Source organism: Doryrhamphus excisus, linkage group LG11 (genome assembly GCF_037039965.1).
Source record: "Doryrhamphus excisus strain RoL-2023G ecotype Guam linkage group LG11, RoL_Dexc_Guam_v1.1, whole genome shotgun sequence".
Classification (NCBI taxonomy): domain Eukaryota; kingdom Metazoa; phylum Chordata; class Actinopteri; order Syngnathiformes; family Syngnathidae; genus Doryrhamphus; species Doryrhamphus excisus.
In genome coordinates this window covers 20,425,871-20,444,150 of record NC_136367.1, presented here as the reverse complement: position 1 = coordinate 20,444,150, position 18,280 = coordinate 20,425,871, and the positions used below count along the sequence as shown (strand labels likewise).

Here is an 18,280-nt window from a genome sequence, read left to right as displayed (position 1 = left end):
TATATATATATAATAAAAATTCTATAACAACAAAATGTGTTTATTATATATTATAATATATTATATAGATATATATTCTATTATTATTATATTTTATTCACATCTTTAATATTATATATATACGTATATATTTTTTTTTTATTTTTTTTATTATATATATTTACTGGACTATAAGTCACACAAGGCCAAAAATGCCTAATTAGGTAGAAAAAAAAAATACATAAGTCGCACTGGAGTATAAGTCGCATTTTTTTGCGGATAAAAAACTACTTGACCAAAACAAGCATTACGTCAATTAAAATTATTAGCATTAAAAATTATTAAAAGGCAAGTTCTAACAATAAAAGAATAGGTGTAACACAATGGTTATTCAGCTAGATGAAAAATAAACATGAACAGAAAAGGTGTCCAGTGTTTATGTAACATAAACAGTTTTTTCAGTTATAAGTCGCTCTGGAGTATAAGTCGCAGGAACAGCCAACCTATGAAAAAAAGTGTGACTTATAGTCTGGAAAATACAGTATATGTATATTTTTTAGGCCTGGCGCGGTTAACTTCTGCAAAAGTTAAAAGCTAATGTTTGTTTTTCCACGTCTGTCAAGAGTCAAAAACAAGAGTCACGTTCATGTTAAGATAAATTTTTGTTCGATGCTGCCCCCCCACGCTACTTTCTAGCAACCGATTCCTGGTCGTGGTTGTTTGGATCCGTAACGCTCAACCAAGTTGGCAGTCAAGTCAAAGTAGGGTTGGCCTCACAGCTGCGCTTTGACCCTCCGCGTTGTTGTGTTTTTCCTTAATGCTCATGACGGTCGAGCCCCAGCAGCCATCTGCTTCAATTCAGCCGGTTCTCACACAATCCCTGTTTACACAGGCACGCACAACAAGAGCACAACAATTCTTGAGCGAGATAAGGGGACACAAAAGAGGAGTCATTCACGTTAGAGCTGTTTAGGTTCAGCTTGGTTGCTAGTCTAGACAACACAACAGCCTGGGCTGAAAGGTGGAACAACAGGATGTTTCTCAAGGTTTTTCATTTCGATGTTTTTACCCCACAAGATCACCCGATGGTCAACTCACTCCTTCAATAATGAAACTTGGATTCTACCATTTCATAAATGACCAATAATTATTGCTGTCTGGTTCTACCATATCTTACTTATTGTGTGGAAATATGGGGTAGTAACTATAAAAGCAATCTTCACTCGCTAAATGTACTGCAAAAAAGGCCAGTAAGGATAATTCATAATGCCGCCTACATAGAACATACTAGATGTACTTGGACCATCTTGAACCAGTCATGATGTGCTATATATATCACTATATTGACACTTACTATGGTACCCATTATGGCATTGGATGCTCATATCACCTCCTACTTCGATAAGAGGTACATTATTGAAAAAAAACCTTAAACTGTATTATGGAAAGCAGGAAGTGAACAAATGTAACAGTTAGTGATTGTAAAAGTACCAGATGGAGGGGTAGGATTTAATAAGCTTTGCTTCTTCCTACTCCTTTCGGACATGTGGAACTGGGAACTGATTATGGGATGCACTCAATTGTAATCTGATGCATGTTTTAAATGAAATAAAACCATTATTATTACCAACAACCCCAGCGTTGCATTCCTTCTATGAATAATTTGTTGAAAAATCCCTTTGATTGATTGGCTGTTCACTCCTGAGATAAAGACTTCGTAGGGAAGATGTTCTGCCAAAGGTGACTAAACATGTCTTAAACTACTCGGACTATTGTGCGGTAAGAAAAAACACAACAATAAATGCTCCATTTCTACACAGCACATGCAGGAGGGGCACAAGGGGACCACTCAGGCTTCCAAAGTATTGCTTTGTTTAATAAGTGATTGCTGCCATGGTTACGGTAAACAGGAGGAGCAGGTTTGGTGTTTAGGAACAAACACATCTCCTTGCAAGCACCATTTAATATTAACCAGGCGCGATGATCAGCCAATATCCTCGGTGACTTCAGGGGTAGCCGTAGTGTAAACAGGTTTGAGGACGGGAGGGGGGGGGGGGAATCGATGTTGATGCAAATACAGCTCTGGCTAAAATAAACAACTCGACAGCAGTCCACGTATACAAAATGTTATTCTTGTGGAATGTTTCGCAGCTGTTTAGCAAGGCACCATGAATGTGGTAAAACAGGGTTACGGCGGCGTGGACCGCCAACAAAGTGGACTCCGATGTAAAGACAACGTTGTCTAAGCAAAATAACACTGACAGAGACCGGTAAACAGCGGCTCCTCACAGCACCACAGCTGGAACGTGCAAAAAACGTGTTAAACATTTACTTTGTTTAATTATTCAGTAACTGGGTTCACGGAAATGCAATACGCCGATGGACTCCACCGTGTGATGCTCGCCACAACATCACCTCATTGAACACAGTCCAGAAGGGAATTGACTACTGGGTCGCTGTATATTTGTGGTTATGTTCTATATTGTTCAATTGTGGAAAATGGACGATGGCCGGAAAGGGCGTAGGCACAAATTGGCAGCTGTGACTACGGATGTAGAATACCACCACCGGTATGTGACTGAGGACAGAATGAATAATGGCTTCATTTCTATGTGAAGGAGTTTGTGTACCTTAAAAAAGGCACTATATGAAATCAATCAATTATTATTATTATTATTATAATGATGATAATGGGCTGCACGGTGGTCGAGTGGTTAGCGCGCAGACCTCCCCGTGCATGCATTGGTTTTCTCCTTTTTCCTCCCACATTCCAAAAACATGCTAGGTTAATTACCGACTCCAAATTGTCCATAGGTATGAATGTGAGTGTGAATGGTTGTTTGTCTAAATGTGCCCTGTGATTGGCTGGCGACCAGTCCAGGGTGGACACGAAAACAGCTGGGATAGGCTCCAGCATCCTCGCGACCCTCATGAGGATAAGCGGTAGAAAATAATGAATGAATAAAAACAAATCTCCAATACAAATATGGGCTCCTGTTACGGTTGTAACATGCGCCAAGTGATAACTCAACGCTGCACCGTCGACATCACTTCCTGTCCGCCTGAGCGCTGGTCCTTTTCATGTCTTAAATGGCTTATTATTTCGACTTCTGTCGAGTTAATTGGGTAGTTTGATTGTAAAGGTGACTATAGGGGTGTTATTTTATGGCTTGAAGGCTCTAATAATGCTAAAAGGTCGTAAACAGGTTTTATATGCTTTAACAGTGAAAATATGAATAAAAACATGAATAAATCAATAATAACAATTGACTTGTTGTTTCTCATTGTGATTGACATTCTTGTTTATTACAGGGTGTACCCCGCCTCTCGCCCGAAGACAGCTGGGATAGGCTCCAGCACCCCCGCGACCCTGGTGAGGATAAGCGGTAGAAAATGAATGAATGATGATAACGATGCAAGCTCAGACAAATAAAAAGAATATATAATAAAATTCATACTCTAATGGTGCCTTACTTCTGTGGACTTTGTCCTTCGCACAACAACTCAGCATCAGGGCCTCCTGTGCCAAGACAATGACAGACTGTAGCAAAGTAAGGCAGGCCACGGTATTTTTAGTCCAACTAGGGCGAATCGAGAGTAAGTAAATAGAAAAGCCTAATGAGTTTAAATCTGGTTGTACACGAATGGAATAGTAATTCTGGGATTTTGCGCCTCTTTTAGGAGTTGTTCCCCACACAATTTCTCAGCAACTCTCCTTCATTTGACTTTGCTCATCTCCACTCGTATGTGGCTCGTGCCCATTAACACTGCAGCAAAACGACATACATCATGAGAGCGGTGGGGGGGGCGGGGGGTTCGCTTTCTGACCACACGCCCGATGCAAAGGAAAGTTCAGAGCGATTCCCTCCATCTCATTGAAGCAATTAGACCGGGGGAGCACCCATTACCAAAGAAAAACATCCTCGGTCCATCTCCATCCTTTGGGATCAGCAAAGCCACCGATTGTTTGAACATTACTTAAAGTGTGTCACGGAGTTTTAATCATCTTTACGGGAATTTGTGGAAGCGACGCTCCCATGGCTACGCCAATGCCAACTTGAGGAGACAAAATATGTCAGATGCATTTTCCTGGGAAAACCAAGGTTAGCCTTAACGAACTTGTCTAATTAATATTGTGTCCCCATGTAAAGAAGGGACAATATTATTAGAACTGATGTCTTTTGGGGGTACATGTCCTCTGTGTGAGCTGACAAGTAACCTAATCGTTTTTTTCTGAAGCTAGGCTATTTTAGTAACTCGGATCTGTGGCACAACAGAACCGATCACACTAAAGCAGCAGTGGTTCTCCGTTCTTTTTCTCCAGTTCGTCCTTGGGGTATTGTCGTAGTCAGGGAGAAGCTACTGCCATTGGGACGGGTCCTGGCTCTTGTTGACCTGAACGCATTTTATGCTTATTATTGGGTGACCAAATGTCCTGTTTTCCCAAATACAGAAGATATATTAATTGGATGATTTCATTCCAAAAAAATTTTAAGCTATTTTTGCTCCACCGATTCTTACCCGACACCTCGTATCACCCTACCAGGGAGGCGTGCACCAATATTTTAGGGGCGAACTGAAGGAATACTGGTTATTAAGCATGGTTGATTAATATTATATTGAATAACTGGTCTTGTTCTCAGGGAAAAAAAATCTGTGCCACAAAATCGGGAACTGTGTCAGTTAGCAAAAAACTACAGTCAGCTGCTGATGACATCATAGATGGACGACTGACGTGACTTACGTTTCCTGGAGTAGCGAGCCAATTGGCTTTTTTGTGATAAAAATACATGAGAACATAGTCGGACTCTTGCAGTATTAATAACGTGGCGCCATGTTGTACGCAAACAGATGCAACATTTTGTCTTTGGTGGTGTGGAGTGCCTGGTTAACAGTCAGGGTAGTTAAGCATCGGTAACAAAATACCGGCTTTGTACTGGGCATCAAACCGCTGGTAAGACGGCGGTTTTTACATATACCGCCTCCTCTGGCTTCAAAAATCGACAATTTTCTTTAACAACGCATCGGCCGATGAAGCAAGCTGTTATTTTTGAAAGCGTCCCAGTGAACGGACAACGATACCGCAAAGTCAGGTCAAAGAAAACGAGTCAAGGACTTGACATGGATTTTTGCATTTTATATGGTATGGGACTTTAACAGCCTCTTCTTCTTTCTTATTTTATGTTTTTTAAACCCAGCCCTTGTCAGGGGGGGATATGTTCCACTCATAAAGCAACAAAATGACACGATGCAGTGGCGCTAATACACAGACGTAGTTAATCATGACATTTTCTGCAATTCCCAACTGATTAGGGTCATTATGTTGGAGGCCTGATTTATGTTGTCATTTCCTCTCACCGAGCCTGCATCAATGAATCTTAATGAATTGGTAAATAAGGGTGAAGATTACGCGGTGTGACACCGAAACATTTCTCACCCCCAATGGACCGGATTTATGTAGCCAATTAGAGGCTAACAGGGAAGATTGTCCGGCGGAAAAATAATACTCCTTATGGTACAAAAACGGTGTAGGGCGATGGTGTTCCCAGTGTTTAAAGTCCTTAACCCACCCCCCCTCCTTCATGAATCCTCTGACGGACAGGAGTCTGTATGATCCCGGTCAAATGTGTTGAGGATCATATTTTGTTTTTTTAAAGTAGGACGTAGTACATGACTTTTTCCAAGCGGATTCAATCAATTACGGTAATGGTTTTATTTCATTTGAACAGGCATCAGATTACAATTGAATGCATCACATAATCAATTCACAGTTCCACATGTCCAAAAGGAGTAGGAAGAAGCAAAGCTTATTAAATCCTACCCCTCCATCTGGTACTTTTACAATCACTAACTGTTACATTTGTTCACTTCCTGCTTTCCTAATATAGTTTAAGGTTTTTCATTCATTCATTTTCTACCGCTTTTTCCTCACAAGGGTCGCGGATGGTGCTGGAGCCCATTCCACCTGCCCTCGGGCGGGAGGCGGGGTACACCCCGGACCGGTTGCTAGCCAATCACAGGGCACATATAGACAAACAACCATTCACACTCACATTCATACCTATGGACAATTTGCAGTCGGCAATTAACCTAGCATGTTTTTGGAATGTGGGAGGAAACCGGAGTACCCGGAAAAAAAGTTTTTTTTTTTTTTTGTCCTGTACCGAAGTACAAGGTGATATGACCATACAATTATTGTTCGGGTTATTATTCGTAAATAAATGACATAATATTAATATGACAATTCTGACAAAATGGCGGGTCAAACTCCAGTCAAATAAATCATACAAAACGATTAAGAGCTTTTTCGCATTATTAATACACCCGAAGTTTGTTTTTTATTAGCTGTAGATGAAAGCCTGGTAACGACAAGGCATGTTTTTCCGCCACTACAAAGTATAAATAGCTTGGCGGCTTATTAATGCGAACTTCTTAAAAGAGCACTTAGAGTTATAATGAGAGGCTTTATGTACTACATATTGTGACTAGATTTAGTGAGGGGAAGCAGCTGTCGACATCAAACAAGCTGGCCTGCTATTAAGCACGGGGGCTGAGGGATGCTGTGTGAAAAGGAGTGGAAAATTAAAGCTGAAGCAACACAGGAAAGGGTTTAATTTACTGGCATGTACAGTATGCAAATGAGATTAGGCTCGGCTTAACTGCATCATTTATGTCCATAATAACAGCATCATCATTACAGGACTCAAATTAAATTACAGTGTAATTAGCATATCAAAGTAATTGGTTGAAGTTGAAAACAAATACCCGGTTTTGTTAATGAACATCTGTAATCGTCGTGTCGACTCTCAGTGAAAACATCCTAAACAAATATGTGTTTTGAAAGAGGGGCGGAATATTCTTCCCGAATGACGGGCCTGTCGGTTCCGGGGAACGTGCGAGGGAATGTGCGCCGTAGCGAGATAGGGGTGTTTCACCTGGAGAGTTCCACACACTCGGAATACATTTCCCAAACTCCAGGAGATCAAAGATGCCATTTCCCACACTTGCCACTTAAAAAAAACTCATCAATAAAATACAAATCACTTCATGCATGATTTTGAAAATTGAGTCTCCGTCAAAGGCTTAGCGAGACCTCCGGATCACAGAAAACACCACAGCTTTGACTGTCATGACTACACACACACACACACACACACACACACACACACACACAGCAAAGGCACATTTGCTGTCACGTTTTATCCAATGAGGGTTCTATGATGAACGCTGAGTGTTTCAAATGAAGCGCTACAGCTTTAAGACGACTTCCTCAGACCTGGAAAAGTAAGTAGTTAGTACTGAATAAATAAAATAACACATCAGTATTTTTTCCCCCATCACCTGCTAGATTAATAGTCGCAAAAAAATACAAAAACAAATACAATCGTGGTCAGAATATACACACCTGTCATATTAATTATTGGTACTTAGTCATTTATTTGAAATGTCATAAAATACGTATGTCTTCAGTGGGTGATCGGCTTAGTTCTGGCTGTCAAGACCTGACCCGGTTTTTAAAGATAGTCCACAAATGTCCAATAAGGTTGACGTTGGGGTCTTGCTTTGGGAAAGTAATTCCACAAACTTCATCCTAGCCTTTTCAATGCGTGTTTGGGATCATTGTCCTGGTGAAAGTGTTGACGTTTCTATTTTGGGGGGATTTCAGACATATCTGAAGTCCTCCATCTATCCAGAGAAACCCAGACCTCCTTCACCTGGGATACTTTGTCCAGCTCCTCCCAAGGGATCCCGAGGTTTTCCCAAGGCAGTTTAGAGCCATAGCCTCCCCAACGTGGTCTGGGCTCCTACTGGTCGGATGTGCGCTGAATACCTCCATGGGGAGACACTCGTCCTAACTAGATGCCCGAGCCACCTCACCTGGTGCCTCCCAGATGGTCGGCCACTCATGATCATAGGTGAGGGTAAGAACCTAGATCAGGGGTGGGCAAAGTTTTTGACTCGTGGGCCGCATTGATTTAAAAAAATTGATAGGGGGGGCCAGACTATATATATAAATTTAAATAAATTAAATACATTTATTTACAAATTTATAAATACATTTATTCTAATTATTATTCATTCATTTTCTAACGCTTTTCCTTGCAGAGGTGTTGGAGCCTATCCCAGCTGTCTTTGGGCGAGAGGCGGGGTACACCCTGGACTGGTGGCCAGCCAATCACAGGGCACATATAGACAAACAACCATTCACACTCACATTTGGAGTCGCTAATTAACCTAGCATGTTTTTAGAATGTGGTAGGAAACCCGGAGAAAACCCACGCATGCACGCGGAGAACATGCAAACTCCACACAGAGATGGCCGAGGGTGGAATTGAACCCCGGTCTCCTAGCTGTGAGGTCTGCGCAATAACCACTCGACCGCTGTGCATTATTATCATTATTATTATTATGTGCTTGTGTCCCTTTTTTCAGGAGCACTTTGTAAACAACAGACCACATCAAATAACGGATATAATATATATATATAATATATATTATATATATATATATAATATATATATAATATATATATTATATACGTATATATAATATATATAATAATATATAATAATATACTTTGGAAAGAACGGGCGGGCCGTATTCAAACACTTAGCGGGCCGGATGTGGCCCCCGGGCCGTAGTTTGCCCACCCCTGACCTAGATGGACTGGTAGACTGGTACAGCAATCTGGCTGTCAGTCCAGCAATCCATCAGTGAATATGAATATGGTAAAATCTTTCTGGAAAAAAAACAAATAAAATAAATAAAAATAATAATAATAATAAATAAAGACAAATTTACAAATAATGGAAACTACAAACGTATTTGGCATTCTCGCCCAAGATGAGCGTATGTCAACTGACCACAACTCGATGTCGATATAAAAATGCAGTACAATTTTTCCCAAAAAGAAACATCTTATTTTATTCATTAAAAAATCCATTTCCATGTCTTATTCCTAACAAGTACGTAAAAGATGTGCCTTTCAAGGTAAAGCGAGGGCAAATCCCCTCCATCAGCTAATGACGGCACTCATTACACAGAGAAGCTGGCTAATGAAGGCACCGTCGCCGGCCGATCCCCTCACCCCGCATAAAGCCCGAGCAAATGCTAATATCTCACTTCTAATTAAAGGACTCCAAGTCCAAATGCACCTCCGCAGCTAGTAGCCCGCTGCAGTTTCTTTCTTAAACATGGCACAATACCTAGAGATGTGCCTAAGCAGCATTTCATTAATTCATATTTAAAAGCCCCCCTAGTGCTGCATTTACTTTCTCCCCGAGATTTATATTGTGAGGAGGCATATCACTGAGCTTCCTGGTGCTTTTAAGCACTTTGACAAATGAACACACACAGCACAATGTTAAACAGTTACGGAAATCAGGGGAAGAAAAAGAAATCCGAGTGTGAAATACGTCGGTATCGGCCGCATCTTTATGCTCTGCAATGTTTACAGAACTTCGTTGACGGGAAACCAGGCTTCCTTTCTCAAAAGGTAACCTTCAACAAAGTTTAGCACTTTTTTTTCTTATTTTTAGCTACACAAAAATCTTTTGTCAACGAGAGTGTACTACATGGCGTGCATCTTGTTTTGTTATGAAACCGATTGTGTTCATAACATCTTTATATCACAAAACTTTAGTAGCTTGTTAGCATGCTCTGGAATGGAAACCGGCACCGGAAGATCGATGCCCCCCTGCTCAGTTGTCTGCATATGATGTCATCAGAGGTGACTCTGTAGTTCTTTGCTAAGTAACACAGTTACACCACAAATCTGCTTTTTTTTTTTTTTTAACGATCCAAAACACTATCGAACTCTTAGCAAAGTATGAGGTGTCATCCGCGTAGGGTCAGAGTCGCTTGAGAAATTAATTTTATTGGAGGAGCGCAGCAAATGCTGGATGGCACTGCAATGCTGCTTATGTCCACCAGATGGAGCCAGAGGACCCATAGTCCAAAACCCAAAGGGAAGCTGACGTCATTGCAGCGCACAAATGAATGGGTTGCTCAGATGCAATGCCGAAAACTTTCTTTAAAAAATAAAAAGAAACTCATATTGGGACATACCGATATATTTTGATACTGGGGGCGCGAGAAGCTTTCATTTCACTGCCGACCAACACATAGAAAATTTGACTCTTGAGTACGCTTGTATGAATTTTCCTGGTTTCATTTTTGAGTTCAGCCTGGGATAGGTTCGGGACATTTACTTTGAAACCAGTCCAAAACCAAATCTACATTTTTGACTCTGTATGGTGTACACCTGTACTCTGCTAGCCTGCCATCAAAATGTCACCAGTAGTACATATTTTTTAATTCATACGGTAAATATAAATGTACTTTCTCTCGTATAGCACTGTTCTATATCCAAGGTACTCAAAACACTTTGACCTGCTACAGTTTTTACCTACTGGTAAAGGATACTTCAGCATGGAGGATCGAACCAGCAACCTGCAGTTTGGGAGGCGACCATTCTGCCACCTGAGCCTCTTCGGCTCCCAAGATTTATGTTGCCAGTAAACCCCCCCCGGTCAGACACAATAATTCTGTTGTCATGAATTTCAGAAATGTTGTTTTCCCATATACGTAGCGAGGAAGAAATGAAATTCATGAATCTAAAGGTCAAAAGGTCAGTGTTATGAACATATCACATGGTGTCTCTTTGATCCTCCACCAAGTATTTTCCCAGGGATTCTCAGGCTCTACACTGTGTAAATCATGCAGTATGACCTTCTACATTCCTCATGTTCTGTCCTCCCATTCAACCACAGGCACAGATAATGCTGGGCAAATATCATAAACGTGAGGATTTTAGGATTTAAGTGAGGTTGCCATCTACCTCCACCAACTGGGGAAAAGAAAGTCCATGCATCTGATAATACCCCATTTCCTGCGTCGTCAGATAGCGCCATACGGCAGGGCTGACTGACCTCCTTGCCTAAAAGTCAGTCATCGTATTCTCATTGGATGGATGCCTTCAGCGGTAGGGCCTGATTGGTCATATCTTGTTAGGATTTGCATGTATTAACACCGACATCATAGGATTTTACCAGCAACAAGACTGATACTTTATACCAAAATGAAAGAAAATGGTGTTTTTGGTCCAGGGTGTGACCTGCAGCTGAACTGGCCTTTGCTTGTCCACAGAGGGGAGAGCAAAAATCACTCCAAACACATCAAGCCACCTCCTGCTAAATAACACAGCAAACAGAGACCCATCAGTCACAATACACACATCTAACACCAGGGCCGGGACATAAGATCGATGGGGAGACAGAAACAAAGAGAGCAAGAAAAAACAAGAAGAGGGAACCCAGGAGCGGGGGATCCATCTCCCGAAAAATAAAAATAAAAACAACAAAAAGTAGTTCCACAGAGGAGCCAGAGTGGAACATAAAGGAAGGTCAAGTACTGTAAGACGAAGAAAGTCAGGCTATTTTGCCAAGCTGTGACATTTGTTTCTTATTGTTTAAGTGGCAGCTGCAAACGCCCCCTTTGCCAGGCCCCCGCGGTTCTGCTCTGGGCAGCTTTGACAAGGCGGTAACCATATTAGGATGCGGATGGTAAAGTAAACAATAACATTGTTGCAATATGATGTCAATGTTTCAGCTAACGGTGTTTGCCGTTCCAGTTTCCATTGCAATAACGAGCGTTGTGTTTTTCTAGTCAGGCGCAAAGACTGTTGATGAAATTAACGTAAATGTAATTGAATCTCCCCTTTGCTGTGTGATTACATAAATACATTCGCATTGTGGACAAATGCTGTCACGTATGGCATCATGTAGTATAAATATGAAGTTAAATTTATGTACACAAAAGACCTATTTCTCTCAAATAGCCTTCACAAATCAGTCTAAATCCGTGTTCATAATTTACTCATTCCATCCCACGTTCGGGAAAAAATGCATGCCGAGCTCTTATAACATGCACTTATGCCACCTAGTGGCCGTTTTTACGACTTATCATCATCTCTTTTTACTGTTTTTACCGTATTTTTACCGTATATTTGGATCAGGGATAAACACTAATTTGTATTAGTTTCACTTTTCTTACATATCTGTTCATCCAACCAAAAATTGTATTTGCTCTTTCGGTTAAAGCAACCCATTCCTCGATGCTTTTTGCTTACTCCTGATTCAATTTCTTTCTCACACAGATGTTCAGCTGTCGGTGGCGGGCTGATATTATCCGACGTCCTAGTCAACAGGCTAGAGACGGCGAGTGTAGACGGTCTCTTTGATATTGATAGAAAAATAAATTGAGCCTCACCAAAAGGCTTTTTTTTCACCAAGAAATGCGATTGTCTAAAATATAGATTTTATATACACAAAAAATCAGAATGATGGAGGATAAAAAAAGATGTCGACGCGATATCGCTACCAAGCAAAAATAAAAAAAATAAGATTGTCATTGAGTTTGTTTCGTCAACCGCATTTCCGAACCTGCAAATGCGTGAAAAAAACAGAAAAAAATGAAACTTTTCATTGAGAAATGATGAAAGCACGTCATGCACTTTCACTTTCACTATGTAGTATGAACGTGAAGATGTTCTGCCGCCATCAAGCTATTTCACGGTTTAAGCGTTACGCTGCATAACAAACTGCAGTCGTCCCTCGTTTATCACGGTTAATTGGTTCCAGACCTGACAGTGATAAGTGAATTTCCACCAAGCAGTGCAATTCTGAAGCTTTTGACAATCGCTGCAGTTTGATTGAGAAATGATGAAAGCACATCATTCACTTTCACTTTCACTTTCACTATGGAGTATGGACGTGAAGATGTTCTGCCGCCATCAAGCTATTTCACGGTTTAAGCGTTACGCTGCATAACAAACTGCAGTCGTCCCTCGTTTATCACGGTTAATTGGTTCCAGACCTGACAGTGATAAGTGAATAAGTGATAAGTGAAGTAGCGCTTTGATTGCCAATTGCATATTTACAAACTGAAGGCGGAACCCGGAAATGAAGCATCATCAAGCAAGCTGCAATGTCATTATCGTCAGAAAATCCGATACCAATATCTAATTTCTGTATCAATATCAGCCGATATTATTGGTAAGAAGATATTATGGAAAATTTCTACCTAAAACCTGCGGCGTTTGAAGTGATGCCGACTCTGTGTTGGTCCTTTGTGGTGAAAAGGGAGCTGAGTCGAGCTCGAAGTTCCTTCCCTGATCTATGGTCATGAGCTTTGGGTAGTGACTGAAAGGACAAGGTTGTGGGTACAAGCGGCTGACATGAGCTGGGCTCTCCGTTAGATATAAGGTGAGAATACTGGAGAAACTTGGTAGTAGAACTGTTGCTCCTTCGCATTGGGTGGAACCAGATGAGGTGGTTCGGACATCTGGTCAGGATGCCTCCCAGACGCCTCCAGGGATGGAACTACCTATAACCGTTTGATACATGGTGTCTTTTTGTGCAATATAACAATATTTGTTGTCGTGGCCTTACATACTGTGGTACTATATGGTGGAGTCCAACCACGAAAACACATTTAGGCTTTACTGAAAATTGGCAATTGGCGACCCAACTTCAGCTTGCAGTTGCTATAAACTGGGCAGCAGATTGGACCGGTGGTTAGCGCCGAAGATTCTGTGTTCAAATACGTTCACTTTCTTGGCAGAGGTTGCCTGTTCGCCTTCTGCTTGCTTGACTGAAGGAAGACATTTACAGAAAAAAAGCACTATTTCCTGCTTGGTTATTCGTCTTATGTATAAAATCGGTAGAAATGTGCCACTATTAAACTTACGGTACAACCTTGACTGTACTTAATGCTGCTGTTTGAAGACCAGATTCCTTTCTATGAACACCCGGACATTCTGATACTTTGTTTTGACTTCTTAGGTGACTAGAATGCAGCCTGCTACGTTACATGCCACTAGTGTCGGTTTGCAGTGTTTACAAAGCTTGGACCTACGATACAAGTCCTATGATCTCAATCAAAGACACAAGCAAGTTGTTGCAGTACGTTTTTGATTGAGTCCCCACTGTCCATTTGTAGGAGAATAATGTTCCCCTTTCAAAGTGTCATGTATTTACTATGCCAGTCAGGGATTTACACAATGGCTGCCACGCTGAGAGAATAGATTAAGGTACTACAGCAGCAACAGTGCGAGTGACAGAAGTGTTTGGCTTTCTTGCCAGAATCGCCCCCATGAGGCACTGTTGCTACAGTTGTTTATTATGCGCCAACCTTGGCGCAAGCGATTAAAGAGCTTTGTGGAATCGAAGTGTTATAAATGCATTGAAAAACAGACGGCTGTAAATGCCAGCGAATTAGAAGCTTACCGAGCCAAATACTAATACATGGCAATTTCCATTTGATGCCGATATAAAGAAATTGCATTTGAAAGTAAGCAATAAATGCAGTCAAACTACATTTAACCGAGGTCCTGAATGTGACCAAAATCCTTTCAATGTGTTTATTTTTACAGACAGAACTTCTTTTTATTTTTATTTTTGTTTGAAGCAATGTCATCAAAACACTGTTGAAGTATTACCTTGGATACCTTTAGAACTTTGCCTTAAAGCCCCATTAAGTCATTCATTCCCGGCCATCTTTCAAATACAACCCCTTCTGTAGTGGCCTTTTTACACCATTTGGACTGAAATTTCAAGGCTCTCTGTGTATTATGTTATATGGCTATTTAAATATGGAACCTACCAAACAAAAGATTAGAATCCCGACTTTCATCTGGAAAAAAAAGTATGTTTCTACCTTTTTTCGTTCTTTAGTAATCAGCAGTAGAACAGAGGTAAGTTTTGGGAAAATATCAATGTCAATTTCAATCATAACTTACTTTCATGACAACTCATCTCAATAACTATACCTCTATATTTACAAATATAACACTGTGAATACACGCAATGCGTTTAAATTTCCCTACAATGTGTAACCTTCTGCACTTCTGCCACCTTGTGGCTGTTTTTATGGCTAAAAATTGCTTTCAAGTGAAATTCATTAGCGGGCGGTTGCGTCATCACCTCTTTTTGTCCATCATGTAAAAAGTGTTGAATGGTAGATATCTTCAACATCTTTCAATAAAACAAAACAAACAAAAAATAATCAATTGATTTCTAAAAATGCCATCTTCATACAAATACATGTGATGGGGAAAAGGTATTACCTTTTTTAGGGTTTGCTTATTAAAAGCAATCTTCTGTTCCAGTGTTGGAAACACAGTGACTGCACCCTGCAGAAACAACGTGGAACATGTTAGATGGTAGACATGACTGGCAAAATAGCAAATTATTTAGACACGTTCTTGATTGCGTTTCAAGGATTTAGCATGTTCTATTTAAGCGGACCTCGGGTCAGACAATGGCAAGATTTTTGGTGCAATCAAATTTCACCTTTGATGGTGTTTATTGGCAAACTATGCACACTTTTTTGTGAATTTGTTCGGGTAATGGGGATTATAAAAAGTATCTTTGGTATGAATATGTTTTTGGTATTGAATTGGTTCATATATTTTTGAAAAAAAAAATGTGAGTGTGGTGAGTGACAAAGATTTAGTATCCATCCCAACCCTCAGCTCCCTTGTGGTAAATACATAGTGAAAACTGAAAGCAAACAAAATGTTATTTTTATGGAAAAAGTGACTGTGGGTACAATATCAGGGGCATTTGAATAAAAGCATTAAAGCGTATCCAGATATTGAAGTATGAAATCAATAAAAGTCACACTGGCTGTCCCACTACTCTTGTGACCAGATATTTGGTATTTAACAAAAACAGCCGACTAAGCGCACACAACAAATAAAATACCCAACAGCAGGTTTTAAAATGACTTGTTCAAAACAAGTCCAGTGGGAGTATAATACACATGCTGGACACAATAACACATCTCAAGTAGCCCATAATTGGGATGAATTATGCTTCAATTAACACATCATCAGTTAAGTCGTAAATCAATGGCAAGTGGTGACAAATGAAATGGACGCATTTTCAGCTTCCAACTACTAAACATAATGACTCCGCATCACCTGTGAGCTGAAAGCATCTGCATAATGCATAATATTAATTTCGACACGTTCGCCGTCATTTCAACAACAGTTAATTTGTATTTGCTTGAAATGAAAGGGCAACTGAACAAATGGGGAACCGGATGCTGATAGCAGCGGCAGGCCGCTTCTCCGTGCATAAAGCCAATCTTACCTCAGTAGACCTAAAGAGATAATGGTCTCATTTCCAAACAGCACAAGGCTGTAATGCCGCCGTTTAGAGCAGTAGGAGTGCAGGTAACATACGGTGAGGATGAACAAGTGGATGTTGCTTCGACCGGCTGGGGAGGAGGAACAAGAGCATCATAGACGCAAATATTTTGGCAAATGGAAGTGATTATTATTGACGTAATTATGCCGCCAGGTTGGTTTCGTACGTGCTCTGCTGGGCAAATAAACAAGAATGTCAATCACAATGAGAAACAACAAGCCCAGTTAATTAGGCGGTTGATTGTTATTATTGATTTATTCATGTTTTTATTCATATTTTCACAGTTAAAGCATATAAAACCTGTTTACAACCTTTTAGCATTATTAGAGCCTTCAAGCCATAAAATAACACCCCTATAGTCAATTTTACAATCAAACTACCCAATTAACTTGACAGAAGTCGACATTTAAGACATGAATGGGACCCGTGCACAGGCGGACAGGAAGTGACGTCGACGGTTCAGTGTTGAGTTCTCACTTGGCGCGGGTTACAACCGTAACAGGAGCCCATATTTGTATTGGAGATTTATTTTTATTCATTCATTCATTTTCTACCGCTTATTCTCACGATGGTCGCGGAGGTGCTGGAGCCTATCCCAGCTGTTTTCAAGAGAGAGGCGGGGTACACCCTGGACTGGTGGCCAGCCAATCACAGGGCACATATAGACAAACAACCATTCACACTCTTATTAACTTATCATGTTTTTGGAATGTGGGAGGAAACCGGAATACCCGGAGAAAACCCACGCATGCACGGGAAGAACATGCAAACTCCGCACAGAGATAGCCGAGGGTGGGATTGAACCCGGGTCTCCTAGCTGTGAGGTCCGCGCGCTAACCACTAACCACCGTGCAGCCCAGATTTATTTTTAATTTTATTTAATTTTTGTACGATAATTCGAACTTGCAATAAAAGGCTGTTGGTCCAGCGATCAAGTCTGGAGTCTGCCACATTGTGACCAGTGTAAAATACTACATACAGTATGATTCACAATATTAAATTTGCTTAAATATGCATAATAGGCTATATTCAACTACAAAACAGCATGGTTAATGAATTCATATATCTTTGAAAAAACACGATAAAGCTACAAAACATATATACTAGTAACACGACATAGACTAGCTAGCATCCATAGTCGACAGTGAACGATAGTGGCACAATCAAACTACTGATCGATGGTTTTGTTTTATGTCAACACACCATTGAGTGGAACTCAACAAGCAGAAGGGTTAAATAAAGATAATGGACATCTGTTTGACACGGGGGGCACACACAACAAAGACCACCAACGCCCAAAGAGGACTCCCCTCTTTAGGAGGAGGCGTCCGAATATCACTCTCATCCCAGCTCCGTTATCAGTGGGGGTGGCTGTGTTGGAAGATTCGGTGCTCATAATACGTATTGGTAGCCCTCCACAGAAGGTGCTCAATCCCAACAATGGGCTCCAGGTCCTCTAATGGACGGGCTACCCTCACGCTTCAAACCGTGCAGATAAAAAGATGAGAGCTCATGAATATTTACATTAAGTAAGTAATTCCATTAATTTCTCTAAGCACTCTTGATACTGTGTCTGTGGTGGCTCGTTAATGAACTTCACACATCACCATCATATGAATTCATGCTAAAAATCAATAGCCCCTTTTTACAGCCGGGAATAGTCCGGCTGTTCTATACCTCACCATTCTGTGTAGTGACTGAGCGTCAGAACGCAGCCGATGTAGGGCGACTGTAACACCTTGGACAAACGTGTCTTCTAGGGAAGAATTATGCCAACATTGTATAATTTCAACCGGCATATTTAGAAAAAAATATGTCCTTCTAAAAGCACAAAAATATGCTATCTATGAAGTCATGTGAGAGCCATAGTTTGCAAAACAAACATTGCTTGAGATTCAAAGCATTAACTCTGTGTGTGTGTGTGTGTGTGTGTGTGTGCGTGGGGGGGTGTGTGTGCATCATGCATTGGGAATGTGACTTGATGCCTTGTTGTTCTTTAGACTGAATCAACAGCACCAGTCTTACAACACAGGAGCGCATTCTTAAGAATAATTTTCTCATCTGGCCAAGTTAACATAAAAAATATA

The 18,280-nt window shown here is 40.8% G+C and overlaps 1 protein-coding gene across 4 annotated transcripts in view; it reads right to left on the bottom strand.

Moving 5' to 3' along the window:
* foxp1b (forkhead box P1b) overlaps window positions 1-18,280 on the bottom strand; it is a 145,060-nt gene that overhangs the window by 86,470 nt on the left and 40,310 nt on the right. For all 4 annotated transcript variants that reach the window (XM_058087447.2, XM_058087454.2, XM_058087397.2 and 1 more), the window contains exon 4: window positions 15,107-15,172. The gene's annotated coding sequence lies outside the window, so the exon portion shown is untranslated. The remainder of the gene's footprint in view (window positions 1-15,106; window positions 15,173-18,280) is intronic.